Below are 22,911 nucleotides of genomic sequence, written 5' to 3'. Positions count from 1 at the left end.
CAATATTCCCCCTAAGAAAGATATGTCTGTAAATTGCAGGACATATATACTAGTTTGGAAAGATGTGACACTGTATGTGAGGCTTTGGATGTTTCTGACAGTAATGCTGAGTCTTCTGAAAGCTCATGAAAAGTGGGTTATGCATGCTTTAATAGTAAGGAGTGGCGCAGGCCCATTTCCTCCACTGAACACTGCCACCTGAAAGAACATTGATGTATTTTAAAAAATATATGTATGATGACCAGGAAAAACGGATGCAAATAAGATAAAAGAGGAAGACATTTTGCCACGTGCTCTTGGCTCATTATCTTCAACACAGCCTCGGGAATACGCTGTACGCTGGTCACCTCTATTACATGTCCCTATTCCACCAAATCTATCACCCTAATGCCCTGCCCTTTCCCCTCTGGCCCGACACTGCAAAGGACTTCACAGAATCCCTCCTTCATTGCTGTTTCGATCTCAATTGTATTATATTATTATACCGAGCTCTGAAATGTCCTAATTCCACGCGTTGGAATGCCATGCAGCCCTGTAGTTCATTGGAATCCTGGGATTTTTAGACCTATATTTAACATGGAAAACACAAAACTACAAGGGCCACAAGTCTTGGGAAATAAACGGGTGACTTTCTGTCGCATGGAACTCGGAAATCTGAGCGCTCTGTTTTATGCTATGCCGTGTGTCTGTCATGCCCCTATTGCACTCCACATTTGACTCCCTCCACTAGAAGCAGCCATTTAAATGACTACTCGTACTCTTCTGACCGAAGTACCAAACTCTCTGCCAATAAAAAACAAATAATACGCTAAAAGTCATCAATGGAAACATTTTAGTTTGGGTTATTAGGTGTCCTATAAGCTAAAACTATTGCATTACAGATAGGGAGAAATGGCAAATGAGGAGGGACACACAGTGTGTAGGTGTTGTTTGGTTATGTGCCCACCCACTAAATGCCCATGGCCATGCTAATCCCTATGGCCATTCCCACACAGTTCCTGCCCCTACCCGCCCAACATATTTCCTTATGGGAACTCTTTGAGCTCAATTTAATCAAGCCTTTCCATCAAACTTTGCACTCAAATTTGAGCTGTAAACACACAACTGGAGTAATAAAAATGTCTTAACCAGGTCCGCTTTCAGCCACATTATTTATAAGCACTATTCATGTCCTTCTCTAAAGTCCTGTTTAAAACAAGCATTATTATTATCATTATTATTATTATTATTGTATTTATTGAGCCCGGACCGAGCTTCTAGAAGCAATATCGCGTTTTACAGAGTATAGATACACAACAGAGCGCTTTACAGGGGTATGCAACAGTACAGATGCATAACAGAGCATTTTTCATAGGTAACAACAGAACAGATATACAGCAGGGGGTATGAAACAGAGGGGCACAGTGGAGGGGTACAGCTGTATAGACATTACCAGACATTCAGAAAGAAAATGCAAAGCCACCTTTTCAACTAACAGCCACTGCACTATTATTGTCCATTGTTCCTGATTCTGAGAGGGGCGGGCCGCTTGTAGCAAGTCCAGTGGCACGGGGCGACGTGATGGCCTAGGTGTTGAGGAGGAGAGACTCCTTGAAGATGTGGGTGTTCAGTTCTTTTCTGAATTGTAGGAGCGTGAGAGTGAGTGTGATACTGACGGGGAGGAGGTTCCATAGCGAACAGCTTTGGCATGTGTACGATGTAATGTCCTACTTTTATTATTATTGTTATTTGTTCAGAGGAGCAGTCCTCTGTTTATTGCAGTGCTTGTGGGCTGCTTCCCACGTGATTAAGAAGGCGGGTTACCGCCACTTAGGCAGTTCACGTTTGATTAAAGACCTGTTAACACGCACCTGCCTCCGGTCCTGATTGATTGATTGGATTCATTATTGATCACGATTACATGCGATTGTCTGCTGCTCTATAAAAGGTATTCAGTGAATATTCAACAATGGCGACGAGGTTTCCGTGAAACGGCGCCAGAGCCAGAAGGTCCTGCCAGTCACCCGACACTGACTCGAGGATTCCACCTGCCTAATTTGCAGCACCAGAGCCGTTTACGACTCACGCGGCGCAAGCATCCGCACAAGTAAGAAGCCCTGACTTCAGATGCAGCACTCGTTTGAGCAGGCAGAATCCGGCAACTCATGTGTTACGCGCACCGCGTAATACACGTGGAGTCCAGCCACAGCAATACGCGCGCACCCGGCTCGCTGTGAAGAAACCGTTACAAGCAGGTTCACAGTGGATGTCAATACGCTCCACAAGAAGTCATCACGGCTGCATTTCCAAGGACAAAACACATGTGCAGGCATCTGAAAACGCACGCGTTCTCTTTTAGAGTTAACACGACAAACAAGGCACCGCCAGCGGCAGTAAGAAGGCAAACATGTCGGAAGACAACACAGACAGTAGAATTCTGAGCCCCTCCTCCAGCTCCACACCTCGGCAAGCCACTAACAAAGATGACAGTGGCTCAGAATCCTTACAACTACAAGCTGTGCCACCATTCGACATGTCAGACACCAGCAGCCTCGCCCCACGATGGGCCAGATGGCTCAAGGAACTGCATATCTACATAGACGCATCAGGGGTAAGGGAGGAGCGTCGACTCAGAGGTATACTACTCCATTCTCTAGGACCAGTAGTACGGGACATCATTTTTGAAATGCCTGAATCTTCCACTGACACTTTTCAAGGCATCATTGACGCACTAAATGCCTACTTCGCACCCTTACGAAATGTTGATTATGAACGACACATTTTCCACACATCTACACAGGACAGCAGTGAAAGTATGGACAATTTTGTAATGCGTTTAAGGAAAAGAGCGAAATATTGTGATTTTGATAGATATTCAACGGATGAAGCAATAAAGTCCCAAACCATTGCTGGCTGCGCATCGCATGAGTTCAGAATGAAACTACTTCAAAAAAACAGGACACTGGAAGAGATATTGCAACTCGCACGAGCAGACGCCGCCCTCACGCAATGAAACAGAATCACTTGATAACATCAAAATCACGCAGTCTGCTTCCACTGCATCAGTATGCCCCATCAGAACATCGAGAGACTCATATCCCGCTGAACAAAAAAAATGTTACAGGTGCAGTTTCAAATTTCCACATGTAGGCCCATGTCCAGCCATCGGACACAACTGTGACAAGTGCGGAGGCGAAAACCACTTCCAATCTGTGTGCAGAAACGTCAATTTCTTCCAGCCGACTGATATGAACAGGGACACGACGAGACATGATCGAACCTCGACGAGAGAAAGTTCGAGATCTCGGAGGAAGCAGTCGCCTGCAGCATCCAGGCACCAACCGCAAAGCTCATCTCGCGACACGCCACGAGAGGAGAGAAGGCGGGAAGAGAGAAGAGACTACTCGAGCCGCACTAGCACCAGACATGATTCGCAAAGGAGACACTCCAGACAGAAGATCAGATATCTAGAAAATTCGCCTCGCAGAAGACAGGAATCGCACTCATCCTCATCCAGCGGGGACAGGAAAAGGGAATATATACATGCAATTGGAAACAGCATAGCCGCAGAATACAGTCCCACCCTGTTACTACAAATTAATGGGCAAAACAAAGAATTTTTAATTGACACGGGAGCAACGGTAAATGTCATAAATGATGAGACTTATAAAATACTCAACTACAGGAAGTCACTGAAAGAAGCAGACACATTAATATATCCATACGGCTCCAACAAGCCTCTCAACTGCCAGGGGATGTTCACGGCACACTGTCAGTACAAAGACACAAATCAAAAGATCAAAATATATGTCATAAAAGGGGACGTGCCAGGCGGCAGCATTCTGAGCTTCAAGTCTGCAATCCAAATGGGACTCATTCAAATCATGTATCAAATAATGTCGGCATACACAACCAGCCCGAAGGACATGATGAAAAAAATGTTTCCCTCTCTATTCAAGGGGCTGGGAAAATTAAAGGACAAACAAGTTAAGCTGCACATCAATCCCCAGATACCTCTGACAGCACAACACTACAGGGGCATACCTCTCAATATACAAAGACACGTGGAGGACGAGATTCAGTCATTATTACAGCAGGACATCATAGAGCCAGCATCGGGACCAAATCCCTGGGTGTCTCCCATTATACCCGTACCGAAAAAGGACAACAAGGATAGCATTCGCATTTGCGTGGACATGAGGGCCCCAAATGTGGCCATAGAGCGGGAACGACACCTTGCCCCAAGAATGACTGATATGATGCACCTACTGCACAGATCCAAGGTGTTCTCGAAATTAGACTTAAATAAGGGATATCACCAACTAGAGCTACACCCTGCTTCAAGATATATCACCACTTTTTCAACCCACCTGGGTTTGTTCAGGTATAAAAGGCTCAGTTTTGGGGTATCTTCGATTGCCGAAATTTTCCAAAATGAGATACATCAAGTGATAAAACACATCCCCAACTGTTTAAACTACTCGGACGACATATTAATTTTCGGCACCACACAAGACAGCCATGATGATACTCTGAGGAGAGTCTGCATGGCACTAGAAAATGCCCACCTCACACTCAACCCTGACAAACGTGAAATCAGCAAATCAACTCTCAAATTCTTCTGACATATCTTCTCAAAAGATGGCCTGAAACCAGATCCAGAAAAGGTTCAAGCTCTGGTAGAGACTCCCACACCCACATCAGTTTCAGCAGTACGCTCATTCCTGGGAATGGGCGAGCTACTGCACTCGATATATACAAGATTTCGCCTCTGTGAGCACGCCTCTTCGATTGCTAACTGGGAAGCATCAAGAATTCCAGTGGTCAGATACCTGTGAACAAGCATTTCAAGAAATCAAGAAAAGAATCGCAACGGCTCCATGCATGGCATACTACGACCCTGACCTTGACACGGAACTCACAGTAAACGCCAGCCCAGTTAGACTAGGAGCAATCCTAGCACAATCCAGGCGGGGTGCATCATCTGACTCTCCGAAGAGAATTGTAGCTTATGCAAGCCGCAGTCTCTCCAACACAGAATGTGCATACTCCCAACCCGAAAAAGAGAGCTTAGCGGTGGTATGGGTGTGTGAGCACTATCATCTATTTCTGTATGGATGACCGTTTACCATAGTTACGGATCACCAGGCTCTCACCACCATTTATGGAAAACCGACGGCCAAAATGCCACCACGAATCGCCAGATGGGGTTTAAGGTTACAAGAATACTCATTCAAGATAATCCATCGACCAGGCAAAGACAACAATCCAGCAGATTTTCTATCACGCTATCCACTTCCAGCTCAAAATGAGTGCCAATCACACAAAGCGAACCAATATCTACGGTACCTAGTCAGCAGTGCGTTACCCAAATCCATCACCACAGCACAGCTGCTAGAAGCAACCCATAAGGACATACTACTCCAGACAGTACAATCCTGCCTAAAGTCGAATCAATGGCAAAACAGACCAAAAGGGGCACCTTCCCTGTCCACGGAGGAGAAACAACACTTTTGCACATTCAAACTCGTCCGACATACCCTGTCCACATCACCCGAAGGCCTGCTATTGAAAGAAAACAGAATAGTAATCCCGGCAACCCTGCAAGACCAGGTACTAGACATCGCCCATGCCGGACACAGAGGAATAGTGTCAACCAAGAGACAACTAAGAACGAAGGTATGGTTCCCATCCATAGACGAACGGGTGGAACAACTACTAAGGAAATGCTTACCCTGTCAGGCGGTGGCTCCGCGCACATTCCCCGAGCCACTTAAAACATCTGAGATGCCTCTGCAGGTGTGGGATGAGGTAGCAGTGGATTTGATTGGGCCGCTGGCAAACGGCAAATATGTGCTGGTGATCATCGATGAAATGTCGCGATTCCCAGAAGTACATTTGATTCACTCGACCAGTGCTCAAGCCGTCATACCTGCGCTGGACAAAACTTTTGCTGACTACGGCATCCCCTCACGAGTCAAATCTGATAACGGGCCTCCCTTCACGAGCCACGACTTTGCTATGTTCGCAGAACACCTAGGTTTCCACCATCACAAGGTCACATCACTGTAGCCACAGGCAAATGGAATGGTGGAACGTTTCATGGGAAATCTTAAACGCACGCTCCAGATCTGTTCCATCACAAACGGGTCATTCATGCAAGCCATCTGCACGTTACTACGAGAATATCGGAATACACCGCATAGCTCAACCGGCGAATGCCCATCAATGCTAATGTTTGGACATGTCATCAGAACAAGGCTTCCCCACTATGCACGAACCAAGGATGATTTCACGCACCTACAGAATGCCAGAAGCAAGGACCAAGAAAGCAAGGACAAAATGAAGAAATACGCAGATGCCAGAAGAAGGGCCAGACCCAGCACCATTCGCATTGGTGACCAGGTATTAGTACGACTAAACCAAGTCACTAAGGACATGCCTGCCTTCAAGCCAGACCCCATGACAGTGACCCACATCCAAGGGTCGATGGTAACGGCTGCTAGCCCTCATGGCACAATCACCAGGAATTCCTCCTTTTTCAAGGCTTTCAACAGCACGGACACCCCTGTCAGCACCTCAATGACACTAACAGATGATTCGTCAGATAGGGACTCTGAATATTATGAAGAGGAAAGAGACGCTGATGATAGTGACAGTGACGGCACTCCAGTGAAACTGGTCCCACCGGCACGCAGCCCATCCAAGAGGGTCATCCGCAGACCCACGAGATGGATTGAAGAGTTCCATTGAACAGTGTTGAAGTATTTGTTCAAGGAGAGGGGAGATGTAATGTCCTACTTTTATTATTATTGTTATTTGTTCAGAGGAGCAGTGCTCTGTTTATTGCAGTGCTTGTGGGCTGCGTCCCACGTGATTAAGAAGGCGGGGTTACCGCCACTTAGGCAGTTCACGTTTGATTAAAGACCTGTTATCAGGCACCTGCCTCCGGTCCTGATTGATTGATTGGATTCATTATTGATCATGATTACGTGCGATTGTCTGCTGCTCTATAAAAGGTATTCAGTGAATATTCAACCAGGTACTCACACCATTTTGCACCTGCTACCATCAATGGCCAGTTAATACCACTACAGCTGTGCCTGCAAAGTGCCTTTGCCATGCCTACACTAAAGCCCAAACTGTTTGCATTGCCAATGCTTGTTTTCAAGTGTTCCTGTATGAAACACGCGACTCTGACTAAAAATGCTCGCACGTACAGTGTTTGTTATCTATCCTTCTTTACCATTCCGTGGTACGGGTGATTCATTTTTCGTTCACAAAGAAGGCCATGCAGAAGAGTACTAATTCAACCATTTAACCATTATGGGAGTGTTAAAACGTGAACGTACTGCATCTATAGTGAACGTGCAGAAAAAACGAATCTTTTCTGAGCAGTCATACTGCAACAGCGCCACCTGCCGGAACAACAGCGGACAATGTCCTCCTCGTGTCTTAATCTACACGCCAGATGGGCTGCTACACATGCCTGTGCACACGGCTGTAACTACATGGTACATTATCGCACCTGGCATGGCATCATCGGAATTCCGAAGTAATGACACGCAGATTGATGAGGGAGAGAAACTGGAGGCTTTGACTGAAAATCGAAAGCACCAAAATGTGGCTGTAGTGGTTGTTGCTGCCAGGACAGTTTCTACACAAGAGTGTCACTAGGTACGGGCTCAGGGCCTTTCAACTTTTTCAGATGAAATGGGCCCCCAGCCTCCTCGGCGTCCCCAGCAGCAGACAACTCCCGCCCTCCCTATTAGCGTTTTTAAATCTGGATATTAAATGTGTGCTTTGCGCGTTCACAGTACATGCTGCCTTCACTGGCGCCACCAGGCAGCGACCTTCCTCTGCCTCTCTCAGTATCCAGCCAGCTATCACCTTGTTGCCTTTGGCCTCCATTTCTCTGAATAATTGCTCTTTGTCAGCGAGGTGCCAAGTGGCTTTTCAGCACACATCGTGTGCTTTAGCTCCATAGGGCGGTCTGTCCCGGGATTATCTACCACTATTAACCTCCTGCTGCTTTCCTCTGTCTCCATTACAATCTAATCACTCCGCAGGGTGCCTCAGGCTGTTTTTCCCAGGTGTAAGCATGGGGCGCCCATGCATCATGTTGAAATGGGGACTTGGTGGCCATGAGACACCTTCAGTGGGTCCTGAATGAGCCCATGGCAAAACAGTAGAACTTGCCCCACAAATATGCATGCCAATGTGACGCGTCATTCTTGTTATGTCTGTCCAAGCATTGCATTCTGGGACTTGGAGTACTGGATTTACACTGGCCAAATCCTGGGCCAAATGTCTCAAAATACAAAGTAAATAGTAGGACTGGATTCCCACCTCCCAAATGGAATGTGGCATGCTTGCAAGTATTCAAAAATCTTTCACTGCAATTGCTCTCTATCCCCTTGTATTTCTTGTGAGTTGTACTTGAAAGCAGTAAGTAGATAGCAACGTAGACCACAATATTCCTAACAGGAATTCATTTTCATTAACTCATGTTCATGTACTTGTCTACATGAAAGGCGCTTTCTGAGATGTTCCTATCCTGCTCTGCAATCAATTTTTCCAACCATTAGAAACATCAGTTGTAAATTAAATAACGAGAAAAACGTTTTTCAGGTATATGTTTAATGTTAGGTTACTGAAATAGTGCTTAACATACTGCCCAGATGCTGATGGAAATACTCCAGAAGTTGGATGGAAGGAGGTGGGGAGGTGGGGGCTGAGGAAATAGGGGCAGTTCCGCGTCAGAAGGTTGGACGACATGTTTGGGGCCTAAGAGCATCTGGAAACTACTTGCTATGAGGTGACATAGTCATTTTATCATATGATGTGAGTGCGTCACCCGCTATTAATCCCTGCTGCTCTTCTTCTTCTGCTATTGTGCGCGGACCTAGGTTAGGGAAGTAACAGAGCGTTTCACAATGATAGGGTGAAGAAAAAGGTTAGAGAGCAGAGAAACAAGGGAGTTGGCATATAACAACAGGGGGTGGGCAATTTTCAGCAACGGGGTCTATGAGTAACCAAGGGAGGAAAAAATGGGGTTCAGATCACCCAGCCCAGGCATGGTGGGGAGTGGATGGTGTATGCATCTAGGTCTTGTGGAAGAGCGATTCCTTGACCTCCTTCCTGAACTGTAGAAGCAAGGGGGCAACTCGGATGTTAATGGGGAAGAGGTTACAGAGGCTTGAGGCATAGACAGAGAAGGTCTGTCTTCTGGTTTCTTCCTTCCTGCACTGGTGGAGTTCTAGTCTGCACATGCCCTTACTTCTGCTGTATCGTACGCACCTGGAGATGCTCAGTTTCTCAGTGAGGTAGCTTTGGGACTTCAGGGTGACAGCCTTGTAGATGATGCAGCAGGATTTGAAGATGATAAAAGCTTGCAGCGGGATCCAGTGCAGTTCGATGAGGATCGGGGGATGTGGTCAGATTTGTGGAGTTGTGCTGCAGCATACAGGACACCTCTCAGGGGAACCAGTGTAGATGCCAGAAGGCCTTCCAAGAGGGCATTGTAACCATCCAAGTGGTTGAGGACCAAGGCTTGGACAGCAGATCTGAAGTTGTTTTCTGGGATGAACGGCTATATTTTCAGCAGAAGAGGAAGTTTGTACCAAGCGGTTTGTGCCTTACTTGGTATGTGCTGTTTGAAAAAGGTGTCTTTTGATGTCAAACCAAGAGGCTTGGAGCAGGTGGCCAACTGGGGTGTGAAACAGCCTTTGCGGTGCATAGCTGACAACCAGGTCTGGATGTCCGGATGTTCAGTGTTCTTGGTAAGCAGTGGCATTCAGTCTTGGATGGGTTGAGCTTCAGGTAAGCACTGGACATCCACAACTGGATCAATGACTGGCAGACTTTGAGACAGTGTTGGGCCTGAGCAAGCAAGGCCCACCCAAAATCTGTAAATACCCACTCAGCAGCATTGTGTGGGCATTTACAAATGTTATTTCATTTGGGTGGGCCTGAGCAAGGAAGGCCCACCCAAAATCTGTAAATACCCACTCAGCAGCATTGTGTGGGCATTTACAAATGTTATTTCACTTTGGTGGGCCCAACTACATCAGTTTCAGGCCTCACTTGTAAAGATTGAAGATCACAGGGGAGAGGATGGATCCTTGCGGGACTCCACAGGTAATGGCTGGAGTTGGTGATCTGGAGGGACCCATTTGTACAAACTGGTGTTGATTAGCAAGGTGCGATTTGAACCAGCTGATGATCTCGCTGATCCCCATATGGTGATGTAGATTGGAGGTGAGTGTCTGGTGGTCTACTGTGTCAAATGCTGCTGAGAGGTCAGGGAGAAACAGGAGGCAAGGGTGCCCATCATGAAGGATTGTTAGGGCATCATCGATCACCTTGATGGTAGCTATTTCTGTGCTGCATCTGAGCCGAAGCCAGATTGGTAAGACTGAAGGACATTGTTGGCTTTGATGTGTTGGAGAAGTTTTGTAGCTACTCCTTTATCAAGGATTTTACATGGCAAGGGAAGATGAGTGATGGGGCGGTAGTTGCTGAGGTTGTCTGGGTTCAGTGTTGCTTTCTTATGAAGCCGGGCGATTTGTTCAATGTTAAGGGTCAAAGAGAATGGGTCTTGAGTTAGGGAGCTGTTTATGATGGTCAGGTAAGGGGGAAGTGCTTCAGTCGGAAGTGTCTCAAGTACGTAGGCAGGGAGGATGACATCTGCATATGATGTGGTCTTGACGGATGTTCGTATGGCAGTGATGTCTTCCATAGTGAGTGTCTTGAAAGTTGTCCAGGTAGTGATGGTTTTGTGAGATGGAATGTGTAGTGTATGGGTGGATCATGCTGATCTTATTGATGAAGAAAGAGTTGATGGCAGTGGATTACTTGATGGCATGCAGTACGGGCGGGTCAGGGAGCGGGTTGATGCAGTGCTTAAGGGCTTTGAAGAGAGCTATGCTTTCATGTTAGCCTTTGCTACAGTGTTTTGGTAGTAGTTGGCATTGGCACTGGTGATCAGTCATCTGCTAATAGCACAGAGTTCCTTGAGCAGGGGGAGGTCGGATGCGCTGCAGGATTTTCCTGTTTTCTGATGGTTCTTTTGTTGAAGTTGAGCTTTTGAGTGTACCAGGGTGTGGAAGGTTTAGGTTTAAGGGTGTATTGTTTCACTGGGGCATGGTGGTTGATGTGGGTTGTGAGGGTGGTGTTGAGTTCTTGGAGGAGCAAGTTAAAGTCCTGGCTCATCAGAGGTAAATCAACCCATGCGAAGAGGAGTTTGGCAAGGTCTTCTATGGGGGCCTCCAATGGGAAGTTCTTGAATGATCTGAAGGCTTGTTTGCAAGGTTTCCAATGGGTGTGCATGACTGGTGTGGTGTGACAAATGTCAAAGGGGATTGCCAGATGGTCCGACAAGTCAATCTTTGATGGATGGTGGACAGGGGGGTGATGAGGTTGAGGATATTACCTTTCCTGTGAGTTGGGTCTTTTGTGTGCTGCGTGAGGTTCAGAATGTTGAGTAGGCAGTGGAGATCTTCTTTCATTGACTTGGTTGCTGGGTTGCCAGGGATATTGAAGATGAAGAAGTTGTTGGTAAGCAACATAGACATGGTGGTGACCAAGTCTGTCAAGTCTTCGATGAAGGAGGTGTTGGGCCTGAGTGGTTTGTAGATGAGGTGAAAAGTGATTGTGTCTGTTGGGGTGAGGGAGAAGTGACAGGAAAGGTTTTTGAAAGAGCCAATGGTGGCGACATCCAGTTGGGTGCATTGCCATGATGTCTTGTGAATGACGGCAAGGCCTCTGCTGATCTTGTTTGGGCAATCTCGTTGTAGAATTCTGCAGCTGTTGGCGATGCGGAACATCTAGGATGTAGGTGGAGCTGGATGTCATCCAGGTCATAGTAATGAAGATGGCATCCAAGTCATGTGGAGTGATGAGGTCAGCGATGTCTGCTGCATGGTTGGTTGCTGAGCAGGCATTGACTCTCCCTCTGACTCTGTCCTTGCTAACCTGCACCTTGCCATCTCTAACACCCTTGACATCCTTGCCCCTGCCTGGAGGATCCACCTAAATCCTGCCCCCAAGAACAACAACTGGTATGACTGCAATCTAGTATCTCTGAAACGCAAGTGCAGAATTGCTGAACGGAAGTGGCAGACCTTGGGCTTATCCTCTAACAAACTGGCTTGCCCCTGTTCCAGAGGTAATATCGCTTCTCTATCCGCTCCGAGTGGGCCCACATCCAAGTCTGCATCTTTGGAGCCACTAACAACACAACTGAACTTGTCAAAGTAACTTTCCAATCCAATCCACTTGCAGTCTCCACCTCTCTCCTTCCTTCCCAGGCTCTCTGCACTGCCTTGGCCTCCACTTCCATCGCCTCTTTCATGCCTGCTCCCCTACCTCTCTTGCCCCCCCTCCTGGCCCCCTCACTCTGCTCCATCCTGCCCAAAGCACCGGATGAGGTCTCTAAAGTGGTCTGCTCTATGAAGGCCTCCTCCAAACAGGTCCCCCACGCTGCTCATCCAGATCCATTAAGGACAACAGCTCCTTTCTCGTCCCAGCTCTTGATGACTTCTGTAACCACTCTTTGTCACTGGCTCTTTCCCTCTATCTCTCAAGCACTCCCCTGTGCACCCTGTGTGGAAAAAGCTGTCTGCTGACCTCTCCTGCCCGACTACCTATCGCCCTATCTCTACTACCCCTTTCCTGGATAATCTCTTGGAGAAGTTGGTCCTCCCACAACTGACCCTACACACTGATCTTGTTGGTTGCCTTCCTGACCATTAACCTGGATTGCAGGCATCCAGAAGCACAGAAACGGCTCTCCTGAACAACATGCTCGCAAATCTCCACTCCAACTCTCCTGCTGTTTTCATTCTCCTCGATCTCTCCTCTACCTTTGACAAGGTCAACCATTCTATCCTCATAAAATGTCTCTGTGACACCCTCGGCATCACTGACCGGGCACTGGATTGGCTGACCTCTTTCCTCACTAATCACCCTTCCCAGCTGCAACTGGGCCCTTTCTCCTCCACCACCACCATCTCTACCTGTGGTGTCCCCCAGGTCTCTATCCTATCACCATTGGCTCTTCGATATCTATCTCACCCCTCTTGCCAACTTGATCTCCTTCTCTCCTCATTTCCAAGTGTTATGCTGATGACACACAGCTTTCCATCAAACTTCCCTCTACTTCCCCCTCTTCCTCCTCTCTCATCCCAGACTGTCTGTCCGCCATCCAGGCATGGTGTGCAACTAATGGTCTCTGTCTCACTGCAAGTAAGATGGGGATCCTCTTCATCAGGAAACCTATGCCCTCTTTAGCTCCTACCCTCTGGCAACCCGCTTTGGGCCTTTGACCCCCATCATCTTGTGAGGCCAAAAACCTCAGGGTCAACTTCGACTCTGCTCTCTCCTTCACCCCTGGCATCATGGACCTTACCAAGAAGTCCCACTTCCAGCTCCACCTCCTCAGAGGCATTCTTCCTTTTCTTACCTTCCCCCAGAAGCTCAGTGTCTCCAGAGCTCTAATCCTCTCCAGGCTGGACTACTGCAACATCCTCTTTCCCAATCTCCCTCTTTCCTCCCTTCGCTCCCTCCAGCGAATCCAGAATAGGGCTGCAAGTCGTATCCTTGGCCTCAAGCCCAGTGACCGTATCTCTCCAGTCTTAAAATCTCCCCACTGGCTCCTGTCGGCTGCAAGGGTCAAATTCAAGACCCTCTGCATCATCCACAAGGCCTTCTGGGGCCTGGGACCACGCTATCTCCAACTCTTCCTCCCTAAATACTCCCTTGGTAGACCCCTATGCTCCTCTAAATCCAACTCTCTGACTGTCAAACGCTTCTCCAAGTAGAGATTGGGGGGGCAGGTCACTCTCCTCGGCTGGCTCCTCCCTTTGGATCGGCCTTCCTGCCCTCAGTCTTGAGTTAAGTTCCGGAAACTGGTCAAAACTCTGCTCTTCTCTACCTCTTTCCCCCTTTCCCTTCCCTATCATCCCACTGCCGCAGTGACTGGTGGCCTGATCCTCATGAATCTCACAGGATCCCAGGCCCTTCCTCCCAGTCAATACCCCCCCCCCACCCCATTGCACTGCCCTGTGGCCACTGCTTGGTGGCTCCACATCCCACCCTGGAGAGTCGCCTGCACTAGCACTTAGCCTGAGGTTATCCTCCTTGGTTCCCCTTAGCACTTCCTTCCCGGGACCTCCTCCAGCACTTGCCACTCCTCTGCCCCTCCATCCATCTCCATCCCCTGCACTTCTCTTCCTTGCACTTGTGCGTCCGAATACCACGAGGCCTAGTAGGACCATGACTGTTTATTTACTGTTGTTTGCCATTGTTGTTATTATTTCCCCTGTTCCCTTCCCATTTAGCCCTGTGGCGCTTTGAAATGCAATTCTGTTGTATAAAATGTCTTACAAATCCTCAATAAAAATTTTAAATAAACATTTAACAGGCATCCTGCAATGCCTCCACCCCTAATCCCCCAAAAGGGCGCTTCAGGCTGGTTTGCTCCTCCCTGCCCCTCCTAAACACCCCTGGTTGTTGCCATTTTTTCCCCAGTACTATACACCTTTGCGATGCACCAATCGTACATTTTAATTAATTTTCCTTTCATGAAACTGCCAGTGTCCCAGTAAAATAAATAATTAGCTGCATATTAGCAGTCTGGCACAGTGTGGCACCACACCAGACTAAAACGTAAACCCAGCTGCCTAAATTCAATATGGGCACCCTACCCTTGGAAGCAGCAGACTGCCAACACCATGATAATGGGAGACCAGACCAGCCACGTCACAGTATCAATCATTCATACGGTCAAAGGGGACTTTCATATTTTAGAGGATGGGGCATAGTTTATGCACTTTAGTTTTGGGGTGTCCTGTACGGACTATAATTGCTGTGCAACTGTGTATAAAGTTTAAATAGCTTCACCTCACACAGCAGTTTCTGGTGGTGGGAGGTGCAGAGTTGGGGTATGAGGCGCAGGAAGAAGACCACCCAAACAGCTGCAACTGACCTCCCCCCCCCACCAATGAAAGGTTAAGCCTTTACACAGCTGCCTGTATATCAAGTACATCACAGGTTTGGCCCCATCACGGCAAAGACCCTATCCAACCAGCCTTACTGTGACAAGTCCATGAAGAAATCCAACCCACGACTACATACTCAACGCGAGAAGATGGTGTAATGAGGCTCAAGCCTTGGTATCCAATAATCACTGCTGATGGATAAAATCATCTGTCAGCAAGAAGAATAAAGAAGCCGTCGCAGGTCTGGCCATGCTGTCACCTCCCAACCCCCTCTAGAGAAACATCCCCACACCAGGCCAGCTACTTAGCAGTATCTGTTGAGCAGGACTGACTGGGTCTTTACAAGCACTTTGATGCTTATCGCTTTTTTTGTGTTGAGAGAGCATTTTAGGAGGGGGCTATTTATAATAATAGCCCATTTAAGCAACCATTGTTTTGCAGAAAGCATTACTAATGTGGGGCATGTTGTGGCCTCAGGACGGGAGCCGGAGAGTAATCCCCCCCACAGAGAACACAGACACATGTGCTTGCTATCCAGGCTCTGCTCGTGCACTGTCGTGTCAAGGCGGTCACGCCCCTTTTATTCACGCAGTGGAGTTACATCACTCCGTCATATCTTAAAATGACACCATCATACTCCTTCTTTTTCATTAAATAAGAAAACAGCACATTGCAACAGACAAATTAACAACACCGGCCCACTGCCCCCCCCCAAACTTTGGAAGTCCTACAGGACAACTGGGCTATGCATAGCAGTCCATCATTAAGCACATAATCATCAAGATGGGATGGTCTCTTCCTCACATCTCACTGGGAGCAGAGGCGTTGCTAGTGGGGGTGCTGAGGGGGCTAGAGCCGTGGGTCTTTTGGTTGTGGCCCCAGATAGAAGCTCAGGGACTACAACCCAAAGGCTATAGCTTTCCCCGAATCCCGCCAGTGCCAACATTAGCTTATCCCCTGATCTTTTCCAGAACTAGCAACAACCCTGGCTGGGGGTATCGTTTTGTCCCCCTATCTCCCAGTCTTTCCTCCCTCACCAGTCCTGGGTCCACCGTCCTCTCCTTCTTCCTTACTTTCCGCCTCTGCTCTCCTGTCTTTTCCTCTTGGAGTGCTGGTTTCTCCCAGTCTCCTGAAGAAACTTGAGTTCCAGATCACTGTGACCCTTTCATTAGCGGAAGTCATCAAAGAGCCTTTTACTCCCACCACCTCCATGGGTCGAGGCTCGTAGGTCAGTGACAGCTTGCCCTCAGGATGTCTGTTTCCCACTAGCACCTCATCTTCCGGGAATAGATCATGTTGCTGTAGGCCCCTGCTGACGTTCTGCCTTTCGTTTCTCTGTCTCCTCTCTGAAAATACTCTCATGTCATCAATTTCTCCATGTGACCTTTCTTCTCCTCCTGAACAAAGACTCTGTGGGTGCCACTCCTGTTGAGCAATGAGGTGTTGATCTGTACTCCCTCAAAAATGGACAGAGAGCCCTTTTAAGACGCTGGCCCTGGCCATGGGCTATTCTAAAGTGCTTTGTTAAGTGCTTTCATGAAGCGTTCCACTTCCCCATTCGCCCCTGGACACACAAGCAAAATCTTGTGGTGTCGTATTCCATAGTCCGGCAGAAATTGTGCAAAGCTTTCCCCTTGGAATGGAGGACCAAGTGATGCAAATATCTACCCCATGGTTGGTAGTATGTGATCGAATGAGGTCGACTCCATGAACTCTACCTCGGGGTACCGAGTCCATTGGTCGATGAATACCATAAAATGTGTTCCTCTTCCTGTGGATCCGAAGTCTACATGAACAGTGTCTGACGGATGACTGCTCCTGTGCATGGACTCTATGCAAGGCACTCTTTGTACCGGAGCAGCTGCCTGACACCACACACAGTTTCAAACAAACTTGTCGACGTAATGCTCCAGATTCGGAAACCATACTTTTACTCGCAGTAATGCCTTCATTTTGGTTGATCCTTGGTGTCCTTGATGGGCAAACTCTACCACTTGTGGGACCAGAGCCAACGGGACCACCATTCTCTTGGACCTCAGTTGCAGCCCATCCTATGTGAATGATAGTTCATGTCAGACCCTCCACAGCTGTTTGAGTTCCATTTGAGCCTCTTTGGTACTCCTGTTCAGTCCCACCAGGACCTCTTTGCATGCACCTTTGTGTAGTGCCTCCCGGAGGAGACAGAAGCACTCATCTCTGCATGATGCTTCCATCAGATCCTGCACGGACATCGAGATTGGCGTGGAAGCATCCACGACCAGGTCGACAAATTCCTCCACCTCACACTGCTCCCGATCAGTCCCAGCATCCCTTTGGGTGTGATGTCTTGCCACGGTTTGGGCCCCCGGACGATATACTAGGCACACTCCATATTCTAACAGGGCCAACATCCATCGTTCTATGCGGGGCAGTGGTTTTGATGATGATCCTGCCATGATCAGCTTTAAAGGATTGTGATCAGAGACCACCATCACTGACCTCCCTAGAATGTACAGGCAAAAATGCTGGCACCCACACAGTACAGTTAAAGCCTTGTTCAATCTGTGAGTAGCGCTGCTCCATATCAGACGGAGCCCTGCTCGCAAACGCGACCAGCCTATCGTGTCCACTGGTGTCACTGCATCAGCATCACACCCAATCCAAATGGGCTTGCATCCACCATGATTTCAGATTCTGGGCTGGGGTTGAAAAATGCCATGGTGTCCTCAGTCATAAGTGCTTTCTTGATCTCTTCAAACTCTTCTTGTTCTGGTGGACTCCATTTCCACGCCATCGCCTTCTTTGTCAGATTCCGCAATGGCTCTGAAATGGTTGCTAGATTCGGATTTAAACATCCGCAGCAGGTCACCATGCAGAGGAAGCTGCGTACCTCTGACACATTCTCTGAGCGTTTCGCCTCCTTTACGTCCTTCATCTTCATTGGCTGCGGCGAAAGGTCTCTTTCATGAACCACAGACACAAAAAATTAAATTTTTCTTTGGAGAAACTCACACTTTTAATTGTGGAGTGTGAGTCCCAGTGATTTGATGCTTTCTAGAGCCTTTTCTAGGCTCAGCATGTGCTTGACTTTACAAAAACAAGGATATTGTCACTGATATTCAGCACTCGTTCTAGGTCCACCAGCACTCCTCTTATGATATTCTGAAATACCTCTGCTGCCGACGAGACTCTGAAACTGAGCCTCATGTATCTGTACAAACCTCTGTTCGTTGCAAAGGTAGCTATGTACCGTGACTCAGGGTGGAGGACCACTTGATGATAACTGGCCCTTAGATCAAGCTTGGAGAAGAATCAAGCCCCTTGAAGTTCAATGGTAGGGTTTGAATGATGTTCATGTTTAATGGCTTTTTAGATAGCCTCATGTCTATGCAAATGTTTACTGAGTCCGGCTGTTTCGGTTTACGCGCCACCACAATTGGGAATACCCAAGGTGTTGGCCCCTCTAACTTCTCGATAATGTCTAGATGCACTAGGTGGTCCAGTTCCTTATTGACTTCTTCCCGTAGGTGGAATGGGATTCTTCTATGTTTCAGGGTGACTGGACGAATTGAATTGTCTATGTGCGGCTTCACCGGCTCATCCACCAGTCTCCTGATACCAACAAAGACCTCTGCAAACTTTTCCAGTACTATTTATGTCTTCAGCATATATGCTGTATGCATAGTTCACAATTTCCAATGCTTCTGCTACTGCACAGCTAAGTAGTGCTTTGATCATTATACTTCTGTGATCGACTTTTGAGACGAATGCCCCTTTAAACGGTATCAGTTCCACTCCTTCAAAGGTGAAAATCTGCACTTTTGCTTGTCCCAGCATCGGGCGGCCAGGCAGTGACTCAGTGTTCTAGTGCCATTACATTTACTGAGGCTCCCGTCTCTATCAACACTGGTATACTTTGGAACCATTCACGCTGACCAAACACCTCAGCTGTCTTTGTTTCTTGCTTTTCAGACCACAGACGCTGGAGATGAAAAACACCTCACCTTCTTCATCATCATCCTCCTCCAGTAGCCCACCATCATGATCGTCTTCATGTCCCACCTGGGCAACCCATCTCTGCATCGCTGTGCCCAACTTGCCAGGGCCTCTTGGTACTAGTACCGGCACCGGAGCTCTGCACATTCGCGCAAAATGGTAAGGCATCCTGCATCTTCCACACGCAGGCCCCATTCGCAGGACATTCCGCAGTGTGTGGGAGGTCATATCCACACCTCAAACATGGCGGTGGTGGTACCTCGGGTCCCTTTTCCTTCGGAGAACTTGAACACTTCTTGACAAGTCTCGTCCATTATTGGCACCCCACTGTACACACTTCATCAATTTTGTGGGTGCATATTGCTGCATCCATCTTTGAGGCCCTTGCGTCAGCCAGCTCGTAGGAGCATCCCATTTCTAGAATTCCCACTAGAGTCAAACCCGGTACTCAAAACTTGGCGTCTCATTTTCCCTGAAATACATCCCTGAATTAACTGTTGGCGCACCATGCTCTCCTCATTGTCCCAAGCACACGTGGATGCCAGATGCCTGGGGCGGCCAAGGAAATTGTCCAGTTACTCATCGTCTCTCTGTTTCACTGCACGCATCACAAATGCCTCATGGTCTAGGTTTACCAGTGGCATAAAATGTTCAGCCATGCTTTCGCCACTTGATAGGAATAATCGACTGGGCCCAGAGTCTTGAAGATTTTGTGTACTGCTGGGCCAGCTGCATATATCAGGGTCGACATCTTTGCTTCATCGTTCACCCCCTCTCCCACGGCCGTAAAGTGCCTTTCCAAACCCTCTATCCATAGATTCCATTTCGGTCCCAGGCTGGATGGTGCCCTGGATGAGTCGGACTCTGGCATTGGCGCCAGGTATCCCTGCTGTCTCGACGCTTGCATGCCTCCCGTGCAGCTGTAGCCGCTGGTGCAGTCCCTGCCACTGCCACTGGCGCGTTTGCCTGATTCCCAACCATGATGATGTCTTATGCCACCAGGACAGAGCATCCAAAACTGAGCACACAGGCATCCCCGTGTAGATGGGGGTTGCAACCCAGCAGTTCAGAGAAACAAACATGTCCTTGAAAGTCTTATCCTCCCAGGAAAGAGCGTACAAAACTGAGTGCACAGATCAACCCCATCACCCCCCACACCCTGTAAATGGGGGCCGCAACTCAGCAATCCCAAAATCTTTTTTTTTTTTTTGTATGTTGCCAAACTCTGCTCTCCTTGATGTAAGTGGAGGACACTATTTCCCACAATCTTCCTTGAGTCAGGTGGATCATTGTATTTTTTGTTTCTAGTTAGTAACCGTGAATCCCTCACCTCAACAGCCTGCTCTCCACTGCCTCAACGTCGAAATTTGCTCATGCGCCCAACTGGCACCTCCAAAAATTGCCCCTGGAGTCACATGACCACTCTTACACTCTTAAAAGAGCTGTGACCTCTAGGACGGCGTGCGGTCCAGTGTGTGCCTCACCGTTAGAAATGGGCCCTGCAAGAAAAATGAATTCCCATTCGATGTAGCGTCCCTCTGGAGGTTTCGGGAATCACTTCCTTGCCCGAGCGCATAGGTCCATTCAGGTGGACTCCCTCGTTGCCATTGTTGTGGCCTCAGGCGGGAGCCGGAGAGTAGCCCCCCCCTTCCACAAAGGTCACAGACACAGGTGCTTGCTATCCGGGCTCCGCTTGTGATAGATTTTTATCCATCAGCGGTGATATTTGGATACCGAGGCTTGAGCCTCATTACTCCATCTTCTCCGGGTGAGTATGTAGTCGTGGGTTTGTTTTCTTCTTGGGCTGTGTGTTCTTGTCACAGTAGAGATGGTTTCACAGGGTTTTCGCAGTGATGCCGTGATGATGCGGTCATGCCCCTTTTATTCACATGGGGGAGTTACGTCACTCCGTTGCGTGTTTTAAAGTGACACCAGCACAGGCCCTGGGCATTTTTAGTCTGAAAACACACACAAAACACCAGTTAGCTGCCGAACTCTACGCCTTCTTTCAAGATAATTAAAACGTCACACATAAAAAGGTTTTTAAACTAGATCCTTTAATTTCATGTGTTCTTATTTGACACAACAGAATGCGTTTTTTGTAGGATATCACTTTTTCTTCACATGTGCAGCAGGCCCGCGTAAGGCGGCACAATACTGGGATATCAGCAACCTTACTTTTCAGCAGGGGTCAAGTCCTAAAAATTAAAGTGGGGGGACACATCAACAAACGCAATGGGATGTGACGTTGTCAGAAATTAGCATATAGAGGTGAAATATGACCATTTCATTAAATTGGCTTTCTATAACCACCCAAATTGCACAGGACAAATGGCATTTGCCTTTCATAAAATCAACACACACACAACCAAGAGAGGATATTTTCTTCTAATAGTGTTTTTGAAAACGTTTAAAGGTGTGCAAGAACCAATGGAAATGTTTTCCCTTGAACTTGCAGTACTTAAATGGGAAATTTCACCTTTAGTTGTTTGTTATTTTTCATCAGGTTATATAGTGCAGTGGTGACGTGTCCGGCCTGCAACCCTGACCACTGCATTTCGGTCCCCGGATAAATTCAAAGAGCACATTCAATGTTTCTCATTTTAGCTGAGGGGGGGACTGAGTCCACCTTCTGAAAAAAGAGGGTGGACTGCGTCCACCCGCGTGTACCTTTGACTTGAGCCCTGCTTTTCAGCAGGACTGTGACACAACAGATTGGAAGCATGTACGCACTGACGGCATCCTTGGTGCAGTAATTTGATATGTAAACGGCAGCAGCCATTGCCAAAGCCGGTTTGCTTTGTCAATGCTTGTTTTCATTGTTACCATCTGTGATACCGTTGCTGACATGGCATCCCTCGTTGCTGCGCTGTCCACAGCTGTTCTGCTTTGCCCACACTTAGATGGAATTGTGAATATTAGCATGCCCACACTTAGATGGAATTGTGAATATTAGCATGCCCGCACTTAGATGGAATTGTGAATATCAGCATGTTCACACTTAGATAGAATTGTGAATATCAGCATGTTCACACTTAGATAGAATTGTGAATATCAGCATGTTCACACCTAGATAGAATTCTAAACATTAGCCTGCGCCGCATCTAGATGGGATTGTGAAGGTCAACAGGTGCCACACTTAGACAAAACTGTGAATGTTAGCATGCTAAAGGTCAGGTAACCCACTAACCAATATAAGCTCAAACTCTGCATACTTATCTCACTAAAAAAACTCACACAACCATCTCTCGCACAACAAACCGCACACACTTCACAACACTGCAACAACACATAAGCTGGGGCAACAGCACACGCAGACTGACACCGATCCAATACCCGCACCAAAGCTCAGCACTCTGTGTATACCGAGTTGAAGCTGCCAACAGAACACCACTCCTCTCACTATCCTACTCCCTCTTCACCTTACTAACCTATCGCACCTTATCGCTTACAGCTCCGCCAGAGCGCCTGGGGACCAATTCCGTTGGTGACGGTGCGCGGTACAAATACCTTTAACATTTAACATTTGATTGTTCATGCTTTTTAGCCTCGACTCCGCAAACACGCCCTGCCCCAGAACCAACCTCCCGTGAAAGGGAGTGATGGCGAGGGGAAATCCTACAGCTTCAAAGGAGCCACTGCCCCTTAATTGCAGAGAGAAACGCACAGGACGAAGGGTCGTTGCAGGGGAGTTGCTAGGTCTGGAAAAGACCCGGGGCTAAGCTGATGTTGGAACTGTTGGGACTGGGGGATAGCTAATCTTTTGGCTGTAGCACCTGAGATTCTATCAGGGGCTACTACCAAAAGATCAGGGGCTATAGCCCCCTTAGCCCCCACCTAGCAACGCCCCTGGGTGGTTGTTCTTTAAAACCCACGGTGAACAAAGGAGGCTTGAGGGAGGGTTGAAGAGGAAATGTGATCAAAACATATGGTGGAAACGTGCAGGAACAAAGTG

General features: G+C 47.9%; 1 protein-coding gene across 3 annotated transcripts in view; it reads right to left on the bottom strand.

Moving 5' to 3' along the window:
• Nucleotides 1-22,911, bottom strand: part of LOC138567624 (syntaxin-binding protein 4-like) — an 839,836-nt gene that overhangs the window by 79,122 nt on the left and 737,803 nt on the right. The gene's annotated exons all lie outside the window — the stretch shown is intronic.

This window comes from Ambystoma mexicanum, chromosome 2p (genome assembly GCF_040938575.1).
Source record: "Ambystoma mexicanum isolate Mex_15411 chromosome 2p, UKY_AmexF1_1, whole genome shotgun sequence".
In the NCBI taxonomy this organism is placed as follows: Eukaryota; Metazoa; Chordata; class Amphibia; order Caudata; family Ambystomatidae; genus Ambystoma; species Ambystoma mexicanum.
Note: the sequence above shows the minus strand (reverse complement) of the source record. Positions and strands in the feature narration are given on the sequence as shown.